The 22,340-nt window shown below is 39.4% G+C and overlaps 1 long non-coding RNA gene across 1 annotated transcript; it reads right to left on the reverse strand.

Annotated features, from left to right (window-relative positions):
- Positions 1-286: 286 nt before the first annotated feature.
- Positions 287-5,695, reverse strand: LOC126701589 (uncharacterized). Its single transcript, XR_007647419.1, has 3 exons — positions 5,175-5,695; positions 5,003-5,088; positions 287-457 (listed from the first exon to the last, which is right to left on the reverse strand). It is a non-coding gene; the product is annotated as an uncharacterized LOC126701589 (long non-coding RNA).
- Positions 5,696-22,340: the final 16,645 nt, after the last annotated feature.

The following is a 22,340-nucleotide window of genomic DNA, read 5'->3' on the forward strand; positions in this document are numbered from 1 at the left end:
AGACAGAGAATCAGACAAAGAAGATATCAACTTGGGAGAAGAAAAAATTACAACTTTTTAAAGCATTGATTTAAAGTATCTCTACTTACTAAAAAAAGATGCTATGAACTTATTTATAATAATTAAACAAATAGATTAAAAAATCTATTAGCCTGAAGGATGCTAAATTGCAATAGTATTTACAATATTCATCATATAAAAGAAAGTTTCCATCCCAACTTTAATCAAGGTTTGCACAAGCTGTTAATTCAAAGAAGGAGGGGGGGGGGGGGGGGGGGGGTGGGGGGAGCATTCCCTTCTTGCAACTTTGTCAATTACAGCTCTTTCATCATTTGCAACTCCTCTCTCCAAACCCAATATGACCATAAGCACTGCTTATCTTCTTGTTAGCAATATGACAAAGCTGAGTCCTTTAGCACCACTTCAATGCATTAACTCCCAATGGATTGTCCTTGCTCTATTTCATAGAATGGTATTATCAAATTAGAACTGAAGGGGGAAAATATCAAGGAGGTGATAACAACATTATGAATCATTATAAAATAGTTCAATTATAATTAATAAAAGGAAAGTTCTAGCATCAAGATCTTAGATGGGGATTCTCATAGACAAGTAAGATGAGAGAAGTTTAGCATTACAACCTGCAGACCAAATAAGAGAAAGGACAGGTATTTCAGCACTATAAAGGGAAGGAAACCATCTGAACGGAAACTTCTCTCTTGCCACTCTTTGAAGTTTGAACTTTGATGCCAAAGGAAAAACTGATATTTTTTTAATGTATTAGTTTCAAACCCCTTAAGATAATTTTTAAAATTTATATCCAAATCTTATCAATATATGCTCTATTTCTTAAAAAAAAAAAACTATACTTCAAAGCTGCACCAACTAATGCTTACTAAAAAAAAAAAAAAAAAAAAAACCCTATTGGAGTTCATCATCTCTCTATTAATTACAAAGATAATTGATACAAGCCCATAAATCTATAATATTCCATCTTCATTGGGGTTGGAGACTTTGGCATAAAATATACATGATATCATTGTTAAAACTCTCTTATCAAAATTTAGAACTATAAATCAGATTCTTCATAGCTACCTAAGAGAAACAAAGGATGGCACCCATAAATTATAAGGAAACTAGTATGTAACCCGTGCTACTGCACGGGAATGGATATAATTAAATAAGACAATGAAAAAAAAAATTTGCATTTTATTAGTTAAGTGTTACTATTGGTTTTTATTTTATTTTATTTTATTTTTTATTATTAATCATGAGTTTATTCATGTTTAGAAGGTTTAGTTAAGTCTAAATTCATATTATTAACCATAAAATTTTATTAACAAAATTTAGCATTATGTACGTTGGGCGTTTATGAAATGCTGTTTTTATTGTCTATCTTCTAGTTTAGATGAGTATAGTTTGATAGAATTTGTATAATTGGTTTCTGGGAGGTATGTGATGTGTGATCAGTGGATGGTTTCCTTTTATTTTTTTATTATTATTGTGTGGTTCCATATGAGTATGGTTCAGTGTCATCACAGTGACATAAAATATGCTTTGGACAAGAAAGATTGTCCCTTATTATTTAGTAGGTATTGTTTGGTAGATTAGATGTATAAATTTGGAGATTTTAAGTTACAAATGATGGTTCTAATTTATGATTTAGCAAACTTTATTAGAAAATGCAGATAATTCAAATTTTATGGTTCTAGCCTGTAACCCCATGCATATGCATGGATATATTTAAAAAATATACATTGAGGTGCATAGTGTAATTCCTATATATATAATTTAAATACTATTGATATATAGTTATTCTTATTTTTTGTTAACTCTTTAAAAAATCTTGTAAGAATATTATTAGGTAGAAAATGTAAATTGTCCATATTGTTTTAAAAAAAAATTTATTAATTCTTAATTTTTGATATTGTGAAGCACTTTTTTTTTTCTTTTTTTGCTTGCTTATTTTCTAAGTGATAATTGCCTGCTTCATAATGTTTTTTTAATTATTATTTATATATAATTCAAAAACAAAATTTTCACAAAAAGAAAGGAAAACGTTTACTCACCTTTTCTTAGGAGTGTGTGATTTGTTTTGTTAAAGGAGACTCTGCTTTTTTGATCTTCATCATGCCACTAAAAAAAAAAAAAAAAGATTGCACAAATTGCAGCCCAAACTGGGGAAAACATAAGAATATGAAAGTAAAGGAGATAGAGAGAAACTACCTTCAATGCCTTTAAAAACTCAGAGAAAAGATTATGCATTTGAGAAATAGATGAAAGTGAAATGTGAAGATCTATGCGAGAGTGAAAGTTTGTGTTAGTTTTAACTTTTAAGTGTTGAAGGCATAGGAATGTTTTTTTTTTTTTTGGGTGGAAAATGTGGCTGAATGTTTCTGGAAGGTTGTATGTTTATGCTTATATGAAAAATGAATGGGATGGTAGGGATTTTTATAGTGTGCAAGTTAAATGTTTTTGCTTAGGTGAATGAACTTGATTATTGTGGTTTTCTAACTTCCGTGTTAGGTGTTAATGCATGCACAAAATTTTAAAATTTTAGATAAAATACATGATGCAAAATTAACTATCCAATTTAGAATTTAAATTATATTTTCTCTCAGTTTTGATTTTATAAATATATATATATATATATATATATATATATTCCTTTGGCACAAAAATTTAGAAAGGATTTTAGAGTGATTGGGACTGATAAAAAAAAAAAAAACAAAAAAACAAAAAAACGTGAAGAGCCAAGAGACAGAGAGAGTCATTAAAGACTCCTACGTGATTTGAGGAAATTTTTATATTTATGTATGGTGTGGTCTTCACTTGACACCTAAATTTAGAAAAATATATTGGGACACATGGCTTAAAATTAGAACTCTAATTTGGAATTCTATATTTGAATTTAATTGAAAAATCTAATGTAATGTACTTAAGATATTGTACATAAATTTTACCCTATTTAAAAATATTTTAAAAAATCCTTACCATCATCTAATTGATGAAAAATGTTGACATATATAGTAAATGAAATTCATGAAGCCAAGGTCACTTTGACGACTGAAAGTATGAAGAAATATTTTACTATATAAGAATGGGTTTAAAATAAGAGTAAAGGTGGAAGACCAAATTTTTAATTTTTTAGCATAGAACTAATGGCTTCCTTTTTACTATTAAGTACAAACGAAAAATTGCATTTTATTGCTCAGTGACAATAGTTGTATGTGTATTGTTACTAATTAATCGCTTGTATTGTTATTTTAAGTATTCAAACAAAAGTACCAAATATAAGTTCTAAGGCATACCATGTTTGTGAAGGACTCCCTTCTGGGGTAAGAAATGAGACCCAATATTGCCCAATACTTTGTCCATTAACCCAAGCTTCCCCTTTTCCCATAAAACCAAGGTTTAATGCAACGAGGTCATTTCCTTTGGGTGCATCAAATTGAGTCTATAAAGACAATCCATGAAGATAAGGTTAGTGCTGATTAAGTATACAGAAATAGTTCAGGCAAGAATAATTAGCATGACAAAGCATTAGTAGAATTTATACCTTGTACCATGTGAGTCTTTGATGATTAGAATTTCCAAACCTTCTCCATTGAATATGACTTGACCCTTGTTCTGTGTGAATATTTAATTTCTCTCCTGACAGCCCAACCTCCATGAAATTATTGCATGGAATTAGCTAGTTCGAGATCATAATCTCATTAGTTATAAACTTTGTAGATGAAAAATGGGTTATGACAATCTTTGAGTGAGCACTTGATATGAAAGAATAATATGAAAATATAATTTGTGGATAAATAAAGCATTATAGATTGAAAATACAAATATAGATATAAGAAATGAACCTGGTATCCTCATGTATAGTCTGTGAAATCTTCGGCATCATTTTTGTTTAGTATCCTTACTCTACGTAATCTAGTAACTCTTCTCTCAAGAAATGATCCTGAGTCCTTCATGCCACAAATAAAAAGTAACTCAATACAATTTTTGAACTCAAAAGCATATATATAAGATAAATGTTACAGAATCTACACTGATGGGGATGAAACAATAAAGGCATGACTGGATGCAATTTTCTGAAAAAATGGAATCTAACGAAAACTTAATTCTCCTCATTCGTGTGGTTGAATGTTTCTGGAAGGTTGTATGTTTATGCTTATATGAACAATGAATGGGATGGTAGGGATTTTTATAGTGTGCAAGTTAAATGTTTTTGCTTAGGTGAATGAACTTGATTATTGTGGTTTTCTAACTTTCATGTTAGGTGTTAATGCATGCAGAAAAATTTAAAATTTTAGATAAGATACAAGATGCAAAATTAATTATCCAATTTAGAATTTAAATTATATTTTCTCTTAGTTTTGATTTTATAAATATATATATATATATATATAATTCCTTTGGCACAAAAATTAAGAAAGGATTTTAGAGTGATTGGGATTGATGTGAAAAAAAAAAAAAATGTGAAAAGCCAAGAGACGAGAGAGTCATTAAAAACTCCCACATGATTTGAGGAAATTTGTATATGCATGTATGGTGTGGTCTTCACTTGACACCTAAATTTAGAAAAATATATTGGGACACATGGCTTAAAATTAGACTCTAATTTCATATTGAAATTGGTGTGATCCTCACATGAATCTAGACACATGTCACACAATTAGAGTTCTAATTTGGAATTGCAATCTGGACACGTGGCACAAAATTAGAGTTCTAATTTGAAATTGCAATTTGAGTTTCTCTCTGCTTTATCTATTATTTTATATATAAATGAGCATGTAATGGAAACTAAGTACTTTCTCCAAGCTTAACTTGTGCCAAATTGCTTACAATTCAACAATTTCACGAACACTGCTCTTTTTACAAGTAATAAAATGACAAAAAAAAAATGTTGTAATGGAAGTATAAACCTGAAATCAATGAAATACTAAATAAGCTTCCCTTTGGTACAGAACATAATCAACACGGTATTTTTTCAAGCTCTCACCTCCAATTTCTCCTTCAATCTCATCTCATCATCTAATTTCACCATTCCCAAATCCTACTGATACAAAGTAATAAGGTTCCCAATACCTAAAAACAATTCAATTTTTTGGACAACAGCCAAAAAAAAAAAAAAAAAGATAAATAAAATTTCAATTACAGAGAATTAGACTAACTAATTTTTGGCACTTCTGACTTTTGTGAAAGAGAGGTCAAGCTAAATGTTATGAATCACCAATTGACAACTATATGATGTATCCACCTAAAGAGAGCAACCCTTTAGCATTGTAATTCTTGTAAAAAATAAAGAGGATCTGTATTGTTTAAATATAGCAATATGAGCTATCTAATACAGAGGACCTGAGAGGTCCAACTTGTATTGTTTAAATAGTAATATGAGCTATCTAATACATACCTTTAGTCATAGGTGCTTAGCTAAAAAGAGTAGGAACTAAATTAGCCAAGGTTACTCTTACAATACACTTCATAAAATTCTGTTAAACAAGATGGAGTGCAACGTTCAACATAGACTGTTTATAGCCATAAACTTTAATGCAGTAAGCTACGCAAAGCTTACTGTCAAATAAGCACACGGAGAAGTTCCATATGTCAAAAAGAGTGTGTTTTTGAATGCCATAGGACATGCTACTGAAAAAGGCAAGCAAAAACATTATAATACATCCCTCACATAAAAGAAATTCAAAAACTAAATCCCCTGAATTGGATCCTTATTTTCTATGAGTAGGAAGTGAAGGGAATTGGCCAATTTAGAGAGCAACCTGGTGCATTTCTCAATCTAACAAATTACCCTCAAGACTGCACAACATGCATAAAAAATAGCTTAACGTCACTTCAAAGTTTGTAATAGACAATTTCACAAATATCTCCTATGCATTCCCAAAATTAGTACTAAAATAAAATATATTTATGTATCTAATGTATATAGATTAATGCTAAGATTATACGCACACCAAAGTTAAACTAAAATCAAGAATTGAGAGCTTCGCAACAAGTGCACAAAATTCTACAAAACAATGTTACTTTGCTTTTACAAATAATTTTTTTGAAAACTCAACAATACAAATTTAAATAAAAGGAATGTGCAAAGCTAATAATCAACATGTCCACTAGCAGGTTAAAAAATAATTAATAGTATATGTGGGGCCTGAAATTTGGAATCCCGGCCCACTTCACATTTTATGGCCCAAAGCCCAAGCCGAGGGGCCTTAATGCCGAGGAGGTATGAGGAGAACCCCTTGATGGCCCAATAATATAGTCGAGGACAACCTCACGCTCAAAGCCTCACAAAACGCCTGAAGAAAAGGACAAACTCCGTACAAGAACAGTACAAGCTAGAAAGCTGCCAACACCATAACGTGGAGCCCAGCACCTGACAAACCCATACCCCATACCATGCTATCCAGCTTTTCCCAACCACTCTGACGTGAAGATTGATAGGACGAATAACTGCCCCAAACAAGGAGAAATTGACACGTAGATGAAGAAGAGAAATCGAATACTAGTATAAAAGGGAAAGAAGGAGGAGAAAGAGGGGGGGGGGGGGGAAGGCCCCTGGAGAAAGGAGGAAGAAAAAGGGAGGAATGGTGAGAATGTTATGCTCCTCGGACTAGCTCCGAGGAGTCAAACACATTAATGCAAGGCTCAGCTATGCAGTCCAAACTCATCTTTGTATGATCGCTCATGAAACCGGGATCAGACTAAAACCCAGCGCCCAAAGGCAGGCCTTTCCAAACCCACTCTCTACAAATCATATTGTTCAGGCCCTTTATACACGAGCCCAACGTCAACCTTGGGTCGTTAAAAATCGTGTCCCTACAATTGGCGCCGTCTGTGAGAAGGCTTGCGTGTTGGCGCAGGTGGCGTTTGAGTCAACTCTCTAGCAAGCAGAGATTCGCGGGGTTTCCTCCATCTCTGGCGACATGCAGTTGTTGCTCCGACATAAACTTCTGCTAGGGGCTACGCCCTGCAGTGCCAACGGGGCGGGCAGCCCTAGGGGCTTCCGGCCTCAAGCCAACTCTCCCCGCCATGGTCTAGGGGCTGACCTTCGAAAAATAAATAAATACAAAGGGAAAACTACAAGGGGAAAACTACAAGTTTTGAACAGAACCAAGGCCTTGCATGGTCCTCGGACTCAAGCCTATGGGGAAACCAAGTACTCAAAAGAAAAAACTACAAGTTTTGGACAGAATCAAGGCCTTGCATGGTCTTCGGACTCAAGCCTATGGGGAAACCAAGTACTCAAAAGAAAAAACTACCAGTTTTGGACAGAACCAAGGCCTTGCATGGTCCTCGGACTCAAGCTTATGGGGAAACCAAGTACTCAAAGGGAAAACTACAAGCTTTGGACAGAACCAAGGCCTTGCATGGTCCTCGGACTCAAGCCTATGGGGAAACCAAGTACTCAAAAGAAAAAACTACCAGTTTTGGACAGAACCAAGGCCTTGCATGGTCCTCGGACTCAAGCCTATGGGGAAACCAAGTACTCAAAAGAAAAAACTACAAGTTTTGGACAGATCCAAGACCTTGCATGGTCTTCGGACTCAAGCCTATGGGGAAACCAAGTACTCAAAAGAAAAAACTACCAGTTTTGGACAGAACCAAGGCCTTGCATGGTCCTCGGACTCAAGCCTATGGGGAAACCAAGTACTCAAAGGGAAAACTACAAGTTTTGGACAGAACCAAGGCCTTGCATGATCCTCGGACTCAAGCCTATGGGGAAACCAAGTACTCAAAAGAAAAAACTACCAGTTTTGGACAAAACCAAGGCCTTGCATGGTCCTCGGACTCAAGCCTATGGGGAAACCAAGTACTCAAAAGAAAAAACTACCAGTTTTGGACAGAACCAAGGCCTTGCATGATCCTCGGACTCAAGCCTATGGGGAAACCAAGTACACAGAAAAATCATAAGTTTTGGACAGAACCAAGGTCTTGCATGGTCCCCGGACTCAAGCCTATGGGGAAACCAACTATTTAAAAGAAAAACTACGTTACATGGACCTTAGAATCTATCCGAAGAGAACTCTCCATTAACAATTGGGTTAATCCCTAAACTGCAGGGATTCCCAAGTCAGCTCTGGGACCTTCGGTACCAAAGGGATTGATACAATATAGAGCAATATGTTACCAAAAACACAATCGGAGTCCCTTACTGCTCAGTTACCCCCTCGGATGAATTATTTAGAGTTTATCGTTTTCGGACGGTCTCCTTGCACGTATTACGGAATATTCAGCTGTCATCTTGGTTAGTTTCCTAAGTTTAATTTACTGTGAATTATCGTTATTATGTCTGGTAATGTCGGTAAATTAGAGTTAGTCGGATTATGTTTCAAGGTTTCCTGCTCTAAGTGTCATTGAAGAAAAACACACATGGAGCACACACATTCACAAAGTAGTTATTGCAAAAAAGAAAAATATTCAAAACAAGTAAATAAATTCCTCTTTTATTAAGACAAAGAAATAGTACAGCGTACATTGAAAGAGCTCAAATAAGCTCATACAGAAAACTGACTACACGAAACAAAAAAAAAAATATAAATAATAATACAAGGGAATTAAGAAAAAGCCGGAGTGCGGATGCAGGGGAGAGACGTGCTGCCGCTTTAAAACTTCGTCTAAGGGAGCCATTCCTCAATACTTTTACATGCTTATAACTCAGGCAGCAAAAGAGCCCGACTTTGGGTCGGCACCGTTGAAGAAAAGGTGCAGGGAACCGGAGGTTGATGAGCCTCCATGGAACCACGTCTACGATATCGCAGACGGCGCTGATGGCGGAAAACCTTTCTTCTGACACACCAGAAATCTGGTGTGACTAGAACCTGCTTCGGATTTTGACTGAAAGAGAGGGGGGATACCGCCCCCACCATATCCAAGCGGGAGGACACCTTAAATCTGTGCCTCCCCTGCCCAGACCACATCACCTTAAGTCTTGGAAGGGTCCGGTGCCTCTGCGGCGGGTGAAGTTCCTCCATCTCCACCCAAGCCTCAAACATGTTGCATTAAGGGGAGACGACACTGGAGGAGGGAACTAGTTATGGAGAAAGGGTTATGATTCTGAAGAGAGCAGAAGGGTTTATATGCCAAGAGAACAACCACCTGTCCTACTTATATAAAGGGTAAGGAGGTGTCATTTAATTTAATTTGAGCAGATTTCCAAGAAACGCTGCAAACAAGGTAGCTCTGGCACAATTTCCAACACCTTCCCCCACCACAAGATTTAAAGGTCCTCGTGAAGGCGCGCCTCGAATACTGAAATGACAAAGGGCATTGCGCGGATGAAGAATAAAGTAATGCCTCTTAATTCGGCACATCTCCCGCGCAAATGGAAGGACACAAGCAGCAGTAAGGCACGGAACTCGAACAAGTCACGAGGTGGGCTCAGCATCACCAAAACCCTCCTTCCCAACTAAAACGTCGGGAAGCAGGATTTCGAGGGGCTATTGTGGGGCTTGAAATTTGGAATCCCGACCCACTTCACATTTTATGGCCCAAAGCCCAAGCAGAGGAGCCCTAATGCCGAGGAGGTATGAGGAGAACCCCTTGATGGCCCAATAATATAGCCGAGGACAACCTCACGCTCAAAGCCTCACAAAACGCCTGAAGAAAAGGACAAACTCCGTACAAGAACAGTACAAGCTAGAAAGCTGCCAACACCATAACGTGGAGCCCAGCACCTGACAAACCCATACCCCATACCATGCTATCCAGCTTTTCCCAACCACTCTGACGTGAAGATTGATAGGACGAATAACTGCCCCAAACAAGGAGAAACTGACACGTAGATGAAGAAGGGAAATCGAATACTAGTATAAAAGGGAAAGAAGGAGGAGAAAGAGAGGGGGGGAGGGGGGGGGGGGGGGGGAAGGCCCCCGGAGAAAGGAGGAAGAAAAATGGAGGAATGGTGAGAATGTTATGCTCCTCGGACTAGCTCCGAGGAGTCAAACACATTAATGCAAGGCTCAGCTATGCAGTCCAAACTCATCTTTGTATGATCGCTCATGAAACCGGGATCAGACCAAAACCCAGCGCCCAAAGGCAGGCCTTTCCAAACCCACTCTCTACAAATCATATTGTTCGGGCCCTTTATACACGAGCCCAACGTCAACCTTGGGTCGTTAAAAATCGTGTCCCTACAGTATAATTACATGAATGACTTAATGAAATAATCAAGCAGCTTCTGGGCATAAAACAAAGCCAAACGATAATTTTGTAAAAAACAAAAACAAAAGAGAATCCCTTACTAGTTAAGAAAAAAAAAAATTGTAAGAAAAACTTACTAGTTAAGAATTGCTCCTAATTTTCCTGTAAATTTTCTTTTTCATTCTTGGTTATCTTGCCTGATTAAAATTAAAATACAAATCATCCATCTGGTGCTTTGACCTCAGAGTACTAAATGAAAAGAAATGAAAATTTAGTATGTATCTTTCAAGTTCTATAATTTATTTGTGTATCAACTCACTGGACTAAGCACAAAACATAACTAATGGCATTAGAAATGTTCTCAACAGCATTTGCCCGAGGATCCTACTCTCTTTATTTCATATTAACAAATTTTCAAAAAATAAAATAAGCATCTGTTTATATGAAGATATGAATATGATACAACTCAATTTACCTAGCGAGACAGTCATAAAGAAAACCTTGCCATTAAGTAAGCACTAACATCAAAAGTAGCAGTCCATTTTACCCTAGTTAGCCATCCGAAAATGCTATTGACTGATTCAATATGTCAATATAAAATTACAGGATGTTTAAAAAACTTTCGTTATCATCTACAATCTCTTTAAAAAATTTTTGACAAATCAGAAAATTTTATTAGTACAGACACCATAAACAACCTAAGACGCTATTCTCAAAACAAGACAAATAGCAAGCAAGTACAAGAACCCATACCCCCAATGAGCAAAACACACATAGCCACAACAAGAAGTTTTGGAAAAACTGAATCCCTAAGAAGCATTTCAACAAATACTTTCTATGCCACTTACAAGAAAGAACAAAATTGGTACCTCACCAGCGTAGAAGTACGCCAACGTTATAGTGAAATGAAATTTAACAGCGAAATTCCAAAATTCTTTCAACAATTTAAAAAGAAAAAGGGGAACAAAACAATGACAGAGAAATTAGGGATTTGCTTGATACTTACCTTAAACAAAAAAAAAAAAAAAAAAAAATGATCCTTTAAGAAACCCTCAGCGGTGAGTAAATGAGGGACGCCAATGGGATGAAGTGAAGAAATTGACGGACATGGGAGAAGAAGCAATCTAAGTTTTTTAAAGGGAAGGAGTACACGAGAGAGAGAGAGGATATGAAGTTGACAGAGACCCGCCTGTTTTTCGTTTCTGTTTCTGGCTTTTATATACTGACCTAGCTTACCGGTATGTCACAGGGTCAATTTGGCACTAAGCCCACTGACTTAGTCTCAGCCAACACTTCACACACACACACACTGCAGGAACACTTAGAACAATTTTATTAAGGGAATGCACACACACACACACACACAGCACACACAGTATTTACAGGGCACCAACCCCAACTTTTATTACTCAATATTAAGTACAAAGGAAGCCTAGAGAATACACATGAAATTCTCTAAGCAAATAATACACACTCTGCTGTTGACAGCCCTAACAACCTAGGATAAATATACAGAATTAACTGTCACAGCACTGCCAAGTAATTGCCCTTTATCCAAGACTTGTTGCCACATGTGGTCTGACTTAGGACACCTTCACCTGATGCTGTCTTGGTCTACTTTCCACGTTTCCAGCCCTTACACAGCAAGTCTGAACATCCACAAAGCTAGGAAACGTTTGGTAACTGCCGATAACTGCTGCTGCACACTCTGCACATGCCAGCCCATTACTTAGCGCATCATCATGGGGCTTCTACCCATGTTCCAGCAGCCCACACATGATAGTTCCACCACGTTTTAGAAGCCTTGGCCCTCTACTCAAGCCCTTCTCATTAGCATCACAGCCCACATAACATGTCCATCAACAGCATACCAAGTAACTGCCATCAGCTCACTCATACAAGTCCATGCATTTGCCAGCACCAACCAGCCCAATGTCTTACACAGCATATCATCACCACAGCAGCCCAGCACTGCCTTGCACCCAAGCCACCAAGCCCACATACAAAGCAACCACTAACCAAGCCATCATGCCATGCACTAACACGTAGGGTCAGCACCACCTGCTGCTGCCCATCATCAACAATCCGTCTCTGCCCACCATGGCCCTCCTCTGCCATGGCCTTGGTGCATCATGTGGAGCAAGGTGCCTCCACGTGCTGCCCCTTATCATACTCATCAATCTGCATCTAGCAGGGAGACCGGGCTTGTCTCCCTCAAAGAGCACTTAGGAGCTTCACTAGATAGGCATGAGGAGTCATTGGTGTCTTGAGAAAACATTGAGCCATGTGACTGGCCTAATGTTGTCCAGACGCTCCACTTCCTCATGCCATCATCAGCAACTTGTAAGCTCCTAACAAACCACCCCCACCAGAAGAAGCCAACATCCTCGTTGAGAGGGTATCCTCAAATGCCTTCACCTCTTTCTCAAACTGCCACAATGTAGATGCTTTCTCCTAACTTGCCTCTGATTCAGCCACCCCTTTCCACTTCACTAAGTAGTAAGTTATCATATTTCCTCCCTTTCGATAACCTGTCACCTTCTTATCAAGGATTCTGTCCACTTCTTTATCAAACTGAACCATGACAGTAGGCGGGGCACGCTTTGCCTTATTCCTTGCAGGTTTTTTTGCATCACCATGATAAGGCTTCAAGAAGCTAACATGAATTGTTGGGTGAATCTGCAACCTTTCTGGCAGCTTTAACTTGTAAGCCACAGCACCAACTCTTTTTACTATCTCAAATGGATTATCATACTTAGGAATTAAACCTTTGTGAATTTGCTCATTTCGAAACTTCCTCCAAATCTGTGGTGTCAGTTTTAACAACACCTTGTCCCCCACTTGGAACTCAAGAGGCCTTCTTTCTTTATTAGCATACTTCTTCATTCTCCTCTGTGCTTTCAACAAGCTGTCTTGTGCCTCCTGCATCAGCTCTTGCTTGTTGACAGCAAATCTATACACTGCAGGACATCTACCCCATTGCCAACTCAAAGGGACTCATCCCCGTTGATGAAGACTTATGCAGATTGTAGGCAAACTGCGCAGAATCCAATAAGTCTAGCCAATTCCTCTGGCTGGCAGTCACATAATGCCTCAAATAATCCTCCAACACAGCATTAATTCTTTCTGTTTGCCCATCTGTTTGTGCGTGATTAGCAGTAGAAAACTTCAACTTAGAACCCATCAAACCAAACAGAACAGTCCAAAATCGACCAGTAAATTTAGAGTCTCGATCACTTACAATATCTTCAGGCAACCCAAAGTATTTCACCACATTTTTATAGAACAAATTAGCAGCTACCTCTGCTGTACATGTACTCGGTGCAGCTATAAAAACAACATACTTTGAAAATCTATCAACTACCACAAATACTGAACCCATCCCCTTAGCTTTTGGAAAACCAGTAATAAAATCCATTGAAATCGAAACCCATGGACTTTTTGGTATAGGAAGAGGCTGTAGCAAACCTGCTTCCTTTTGAGTTAATCCCTTGTCTTGTTGGCAAACTAGACATGTTTTCACATATAACTGAATATCTAACTCCATTTTAGGCCAAAAGTAAGAATGGAACAATAAGGCATACATCCTATTCTTACCTGGATGTCCTGCCCACTGTGGATCATGAGTTTCTTTTAGTAACTCCCTTCGGATCTTTCCATTTGGTACAAACAGCTTGTCACCCTTGGCATACAGCAACCCATCCTCCAGCCAATAACGCCTCACAAGGCCTGCAATCACATCCTACACTGCTTTTGATAGGTTGCATCAAGCTTCGCACTCTCCCCGATCCTATCCACAAAATCTGACTCCACTCTAGTCAAGGCAGCCATATACTCTTACACTTGTTTATGACTAAGTGCATCTGCTATTTCATTGTGCTTGCCTGGTTTGTGCTCCCACACAAAATCATATTCTTGCAGTAACTCTTGCCACCTAGCTTGCTTGGATGACAACGTTTTTTGTGTGTTAAAGAAGGTATTAGCCACATTGTCTGTTTTCACCACGAACTTTGGCCCTAGCAGATACACGCGCCATGCCAACAAACAATGCACCACTGCAATCATCTCTTTTTCATAAGCTGAACACTTTTGCTCTGCTTTATTTAATTTCTTGCTCTCATAGGCAACATGATGTTTTTCTTACACTAGAACACCACCAATTGCTTTGTCAGAAGCATCAGTATGGACTTCAAAGGGTAACCCAAAATCTAGCAAACGTAGCACAGGCTCACTCGATACAGCAACCTTCAACTTGTTAAAAGCTTCTTGACATGCATCTGTCCACACCTATTTCTTGTCATTTTTCAGCAAATTTGTGAGAGGAGCAACCTTCTTGGAATATCCTTGGATAAACTTCCTATAGTAGTTAGCCAAACCAAGGAAGGATCTCAATTCCGTCACTTTACTTAGTAGAGGCCAATCAAGGATAGCCTGCACCTTCCCTTCATCCATTATCACCATACCTTTGCTGACTCTATGCCCTAGAAACATAATCTCTTGCTGGGTAAACTCACACTTATCTTTCTTAACAAACAACTGATGTTCTCTCAATTTGGATAGCACCTTCCTAAGGTGTTCCAAGTGATCCTCCAAGGATTCACTATAAATCACTATGTCATCTAGATAAACCACAACAAAGCGATCCACATACTCATAAAAGACAGCATTCATCAAATTACAGAATGTAGTAGGGGCATTCGTTAAACCAAAAGGCATAACTAAAAACTCATAAGAACCATACTGGGTCACACAAGTAGTCTTAGGTTTACCCCCTTTAGCAATCCTCACTTGCCAATATCCTGATCTCAAGTCCAGCTTTGTGAAGTAAACAGCCTTGCTTAATCTATGTAAGAGGTCTTGAATCAAAGGGACTGGATACTTGTTCTTCATAGTCACTTTGTTCAAGGCTCTATAATCCACACACATCCGCAATGGGCCATCATGCTTCTTCTGGAACAAAACAGGAGCACCATAAGGAGCCTTGGAAGGCTGAATGTAGCTTGCATTAAGCAGTTCCGTCAACTGCTTTCTCATCTCAACCAACTCCATTGGGGACATTCTGTATGGAGCCTTCGAAAGAGGCTTTGATCCAGGAATCAATTCGATTCTATGATCAACAGCATGCCTTGGTGGAAGGGTCTTAGGCAGTTCTGGAGGCATCACATCAGCAAACTCCCCCAGCAGTCCAGCCGCAGTATCTGGAACTTCAACATACTTGTCATGCTTCATCTCAATCAACGCAACCAAGTAAGTTATCTCACTCTTCTTCAACCCATGCTCAACCTGCATGGGTGAAACCATTGGTCCTTTCCCTTTGCTAGTCTTACTATTTCCTGCCCCACACCTCATAGGAACATAGCATGGCTGCTTCTCATCAAGGATTAACAATACTCCAATGAAAGGCAGCAAGGCAGCCTTTGCAGCCACCAGAAATTCATCACCCAGAATTACATCAAAGTCATCTAATTCCATGACTAGGAAATTCACCTTTCCTGTCCATTCGCCCACCTTAAACTTCACTTCATAAGCAATTCCTAACACAGGTTTTGCCTCTGAGTTTACTACCTTGATCTTGCTTGGGCTCTTGCTCACTTTCAGACCAAGACTTTGGATCATCCGATTAGCAACAAAATTGTGGGTAGCACCAGAATCAAGCATACCTTCAGCCCTATTTTCGTTCATCTCCACTTGAACATAAGACAAACCCCTAGAAGTGCCTCCTACACTTAGTGCATTCAGCAATTGCAAAGGATTCACTCTGCTGGGAACTTCTTCATCGGACTGCCTACTACCATCTTCAGCAATCATGGCATTAAACTTCTCACGCTTTGGACAGTCTCTTGCACAATGAGGGCCATTGCAAACGAAGTAGCCAGCATTAAGCTTAGGCTGTTCTTTGCTTGGTTGGGAGGTAGAACTCTCTCCTTTGTTCTTGTTAGCCCACGTTTTTTTCTGCTTATCCTTCTTCTGCTTGTCTTTGCCTTTGTCCTTGGACTTACGTTTCTCCTCATCCCCACTGGGCTTACTGAACTCATAGTCCACTAAGGCATCTGCAACAGACATAGCAGTAGGCAGATCACGCACTGCCTGCCTCTTTAACTCCATCTGTGCCCAAGGCTGCAAGCCAGACATGAAATTGAACAGTTTGTCCTCCTCTGACATGTTCTTGATATCCAGCATCAAAGAACTAAACGTCTTGACATATTTTCTCACTGTACTAATCTATTTCAATTTCTTCAAGGCATCTCTTGTAACCTAGGCAGTGTTGGTAGGAAAGAACTGGTTCTTCAATTCTTTCTTTAAGGTTTCCCACGAGTCAATTTTCCCTTTACCAACATCTACATCATCTTCCACACGGGTTCTCCACCATAACTTGGCATTCCCTGAAAGATACATGCTAGTAATTGTAATCATCTCTTGGCTAGACACCCTATTAGCCTTAAAATACTGCTCCATATCCCACAGGAAATTCTCCAAATCCTTGGCATTCCTGGCAACATTAAACGGCTTCGGTTTAGGGACCTTCACTTTGGTGGCCACTTTCCCTTCCCTAGGCAGGTCACTCATTGCTTTCTTCAACAGAGCAATTTTTGTTTCAAGTTGGCGTTGGGTCTCTCTTGCTGCCTAGTTTTGGGCATCCATTGCAGCAGCCAACTCTTCAACATGATTTAACACCAATTCCCTTTATTCTGTAAGATCATTCCTCACTACAGCAGTTTCTACAGAGACAGCACCCAGTTTGTCACACACAGATAGTTGTTCCCCATTTGCAGGAACTCCAAGTATGATCTCTACGACTGTCAATCTCGCCTTTATGTCTGAAGACATTGAAACTTGGGACTAACCTGGCTCTAATACCAATTGTCATAGGGTCAATTTTTCTCTTAAATTTTCTGCCAGTGATGGCACTAGGCCCACTGACTTAGTCTCAGCTAACACTCTGCACACATACACACACACACACTGCAGGAACACTTAGAATAGTTTTATCAAGGGAATGCACACGCACACACACACACACACACACACACACACATCACACACAGTATTTACAGGGCACCAACTCCAACCTTTATTACTCAATATCAAGTACAAAGGAAGCCTGGAGAATACACACGAAATTCTCTAAGCAAATAATACACACTCTGCTGTTGACAGCCCTAATAGCCTAGGATAAATATACAGAATTAACTGTCACAGCAGTTACTGTAAAGTAATTGCCCCTTGTCCAGGACTTGCTGCCACATGTGGTTTGACTTAGAACACCTTCACCTGATGCTGTCTTGGCCTGCTTTCCACGTTTCCAACCCCTACACAGCGGGTCTGAACATCCACAAAGCCAGGAAACGTTTGGTAACTATCAATAATTGCTGCTGCACACTCTGCACATGCCAGCCCATTACTCAGCACATCATCATGGGGCTTCTGCCCATGTTCCAGCAGCCCACACATGATAGTTCCATCGCGTTTTAGAAGCCTTGGCCCTCTGCCCAAGCCCTTCTCATTAGCATCACAGCCCACATAACATGTCCATCAGCAGTACATCAAGTAACTGCCATCAGCCAACTCATACAAGTCCATGCATTTGCCAGCACCAACCAGTCCAATGTCTTACACAACATATCATCATCACAGCAGCCCAGCACTGCCTTGCACCCAAGCCATCAAGTCCACATACAAAGCAACCACTAACCAAGCCATCATGCCATGCACTAACATGTAGGGTCAGCACCACCTGCTGCTGCCCATCATCAACAATCCATCTGTGCCCACCATGGCCTTTCTTTGCCATGGCCTTAGGGCATTATGTGGAGCAAGGTGCCTTCATATGCTGCCCCTCATCATGCTCATCAATTTGCATCCAGCAGGGAGACAGGCTTGTCTCCCTCAAAGAGCACTTAGGAGCTTCACTAGATGGGCAGGAGGAGTCATTAGAGTCTTGAGAAAACATTGAGCCATGTGACTGGCCTGATGTTGTCCAAACACTCCACTTCCTCATGCCATCATCAGCAACTTGTAAAGCTCCTAACACGGTATCAAGTTTCAAACTAAACTTAAATCAACAGTCACTATTAAAATAGCCCTAATTGATGGTTTAGATTTGGGTGGGTGCCGTACCCACTAAAAAATATAAGGGGTACAGTAGAATGACCCTTAACGGGAACATGTCCTATAAATTATGAATTCGTCCTATAAATTATGAATTCATTAACATATATCATAGTTTATATTATTTTTTATTTAGTAAAGCCTTTTGATTTTGATCTCATAGATTATTCAAATCACTTGTACCCTAGGGAGAGGAGGGGAGGTTGTTTTAGTTGGCTCATATTTAAATTTGAGTAATACTACCGGCACAAATAATTAAATAAACTTTTTACAAATAGATGATAAGAACTAAAATTTCATTACAAGTTTTATTAAAAAATAAATTAAAATAAACTCTCTCCCTTCCCTTCCTTCCTTCTTCCTCACCCATTTCCCTCTCGTCTCTCTCTGCATCTCCGGTGATTTGCTCACTGCCAAGCAAGCCACATCCACAAACCAGTTTTAAATTTTATAAAGGCTAATGGATATCAGGTTCAACTTTATTCCAATTGTTGCAGCACTGCACAGAAACTCCCAAAGCCAAACGAAATCTGTCTCTAAGTTTCAAAGAAAATGGCCTCTAGCTGCCGGACAACTTCTGGCCCCACCGACCCAAAACACCAAAAAGCGAACGAAAATTGCCGATGATGGGTTTGGGTGGGTAAGTCACCGGAGATGCAGAGAGAGGGAAGGAGGAAGACGGGTGTGTAAGCCAACAAAAAAAAAAATTGTGGAATATTTGATTGGCAGTTCAATTTATAAATTATTTTTATTTTACTCGATTTATAACAATCTCTGTTTTCCTTTTCTTAAAAATCTGTTTGGATTTTGGTGGCGTAGCTCTGTGATTCAACGTTAGGATTCACCTTCTTGTAATGAAAGATGCGAAAACAGAAAGTAAAATCACTTAAGAGCATAAAGGACGTTGCTCCTATGTGATGCCTACTTAGTTCAAACCCTGACCAATTGACGAACCACAACATTCACAACTTAATGCTGAGATCAAGATGGTGATTAGGTCACTTGAAATGCAAAATACATTTTGGTGCAACATATAGTCTTCCCTATAGCAAAATTGGTTTCCAGAGATAGAACAAAGCAGCCATCTTCAAGGGCAATATGGGTCATTGAAGCCTGCATATTTCATTGCCTACACATGGTGGCATAAGGATTAAACAAAAGATTAAGGAACAATATAGTGTGTAAGGAGGCTCTAATATGAAGGAAGGGAATGTTGAACAATAAATATAAAGACAAACACTTGATTCTGAAATGGTGATGATTGATGGTAAACTATTCTGTAGATATAGAAACTTATTTCACAAATAACTGATGTGGGAAAGGGCATATAGCACTTTCATACAAGATTATAAAAACTGTTATGGGCTAAAAATCTCCGAACATGTAATAGGAATGAAAAAAACCTAGAAGAAAATTGAACACTGTCGAGTTCAAGTCTTGATGGACTTGAAGCCATGTCCCTATTTTTTTTTTAAAGGGAAATGGTATGGAATTAAACCATAACAAAGAGTCATACAGAGACAACCTGCAAAGCAGGGTAGAAGCTCAAATTACAAACATATCAGCTAGAAATAAAAGAAGTTACACAAGGGGGCATGACTCCAATCCAGAGGTGCTGGGATCTAGTTCTTCTAGCAGAATGAGCAAGCTCATGAGCAACAGAGTTGAAGTTTCTGCTTAAATGTTTGAAGATGCAGGTCTCAAAAGATTCACAAGCTTGAAGAATACTCTGCACAATGTGCCCATAGCTGCTGCCTGTGGCCTTGTCTTGGACTGCTTGAATAGCGTTCTGCAAATCTGATTCAATTATGATCCTGGATAGCTGAAGCTCCTGAGCCAAAAGAACACCATGCTCCAAAGCCATTATTTCCGAAAGTTCAGCAGTAAAGCAAACTTGGAGAGGCTTGCTGAGAGCAGCTACAACTTTGCCAAAGCTATCTCTAATGACAACACCGATGCTAGAAGAATTTTCCAAGTCAGAAGACGCCCCATCTACATTTATTTTATGAAAACCATGGGGAGGGGGAACCCAGCAAGTTGGGGCAGCCCTTGGGAGATTGAAGTCCCACAATGCCGAGCCTACATAATTTTCAACATTACTCTTCGCCATAAGCCACACCTGATTGGGAGGGAGCCCACAACCCTCATGAACAACCTTGTTTCTATTGTACCAGATGGCCCAAGCAATAGTAAAGAAAAGCTCTGAGTCTTGGGGTGTTGCATGGGAGAGAATGAAGATAGTAGAGTCAAGGAAAGATTTTTTAGTACCATGGGTATTCAGCGGATTCTCCAGCCAAAAATTCCAGACCAATGATGAGGAAGTGCAGCCAAGGAGAGCATGGTCAAGATTTTCAGCTTCATTTTTACAAACCGGGCAGGTCTTAGAATGGGAAATCCCTCTCTGGTTTACGGCTTCCATTGTAGGAAGGCCATTAATACAAGCTCTCCAAGAAAAGATCTTAATTTTAGGTGGGAGATTTAAGTGCCAAAGCTTCCTCCAAATCAGTTTGCACGGGTCTCCGGTTGAACATTCTTCACTCCCATTTGAATCCAGCATGTTGTAAGCTAGATGGTAGACACTTTTTACAGTGAAGTTCCCCCGGCTATTTCCAATCCAAATGATTTTGTCTTCAGGAAGGTCATGACTTAAGGGAATTTTTAGGATTGTTTCCGCTTCAAAGGGAAGGAAGGCAGCCTTTATTGTGTTTACTCTCCACCACCTTGTCATTGGATCAATTAGAGAGGAGACCATTGGGAATTGAGGGATATTGCTTGGAGGTGAGATGACTTTGTAGGTAGATGGTGTTGGCAGCCATTTGTCATCCCATATGTGAATTAGCTTCCCATTCCCCACTCTCCACCGGGTTCCCTTCCATATAACTTCAAGGCTGCTGTGGATGCTTCTCCAAGAGTATGATGGGGAGTTTCCAACGGCTGCATTTAGGATGTCCCCGGTTGGAAAATATCTAGCCTTGAGAACCCTTGCCACAAGAGTGTTAGGATTTTGGAGAATACGCCAAAGTTGCTTTGCTAGCAAAGCTTTGTTAAAAGCTTGCAAATTCCTGAAGCCCATACCTCTACTACCCTTTTGTTTACACATGGTTTTCCAACTGACCCAACACATTTTGGTTTCTTGTTGCCGTTGGCCCCACCAGAAGTTCCTCATCATACTTTCAATTTCCTCGCATAGGCTTTGGGGGAGAAGAAAGCACCCCATGGTGTATGTAGGGATTGCCTGGGCAACCGCTTTAATGAGGATTTCTTTCCCACCCATGGATAGGAGTTTCCTTTTCCATCCAGCAAGTTTCTGCCCAATTCTCTCCTTCAGAATAGCAAATACCTGCATCTTTGATCTCCCAATAAAGGATGGGAGGCCCAAATACTTTGTATGTCTAGTATCTTGCATTGGGCCAAGATTAGCCAAAATCTCTTCCTTGGCTTCTTGAGATGTATTGGGGCTGAAAAAGATCGAGGACTTATCTGTGTTGATTTTCTGCCTCGAGGCATTCTCATACTTCTGAAGGATATACTTCAACATCCGGCTTTCCTCCACACTAGCTTTGCAGAAAAGAATACTGTCATCCGCAAAGAGAAGGTGAGTGACTCTTGGGCAGCCCTTACAAATGGAAATGCCTGTCAACAGCTGGTCCCGGACAGCCTTATTAATGAGTGCAGAAAGCCCCTCAGTACAAATGAGAAAGAGGGTTGGGGAGAGGGGGTCCCCCTGCCGAAGCCCCCGGGTGGGAGTGATATTACCACAAGCAGTCCCATTTATGAGAACTGAATATGAGACCGTAGAAATGCATCTCATAACAAGATCAATCCATTTTGAACTAAACCCCAATTTTTCCATGACCCCTTTTATGAAGCACCATTCAACCCTGTCAAAAGCTTTACTTATATCTAGTTTTGTAGCCATATAGCCAACTCCCCCTGCATTTTTATGATTTAGATAGTGCATCAACTCAAAGGCCACAAGGACATTATCAGTAATTAACCTGTCTGAAATGAAAGCACTTTGATTTTCTGAGATAATATGAGGGAGAATGACTTTGAATCTATTAGCAATAGTTTTA

This window comes from Quercus robur, chromosome 10, assembly GCF_932294415.1.
Source record: "Quercus robur chromosome 10, dhQueRobu3.1, whole genome shotgun sequence".
Lineage (NCBI taxonomy): Eukaryota > Viridiplantae > Streptophyta > Magnoliopsida > Fagales > Fagaceae > Quercus > Quercus robur.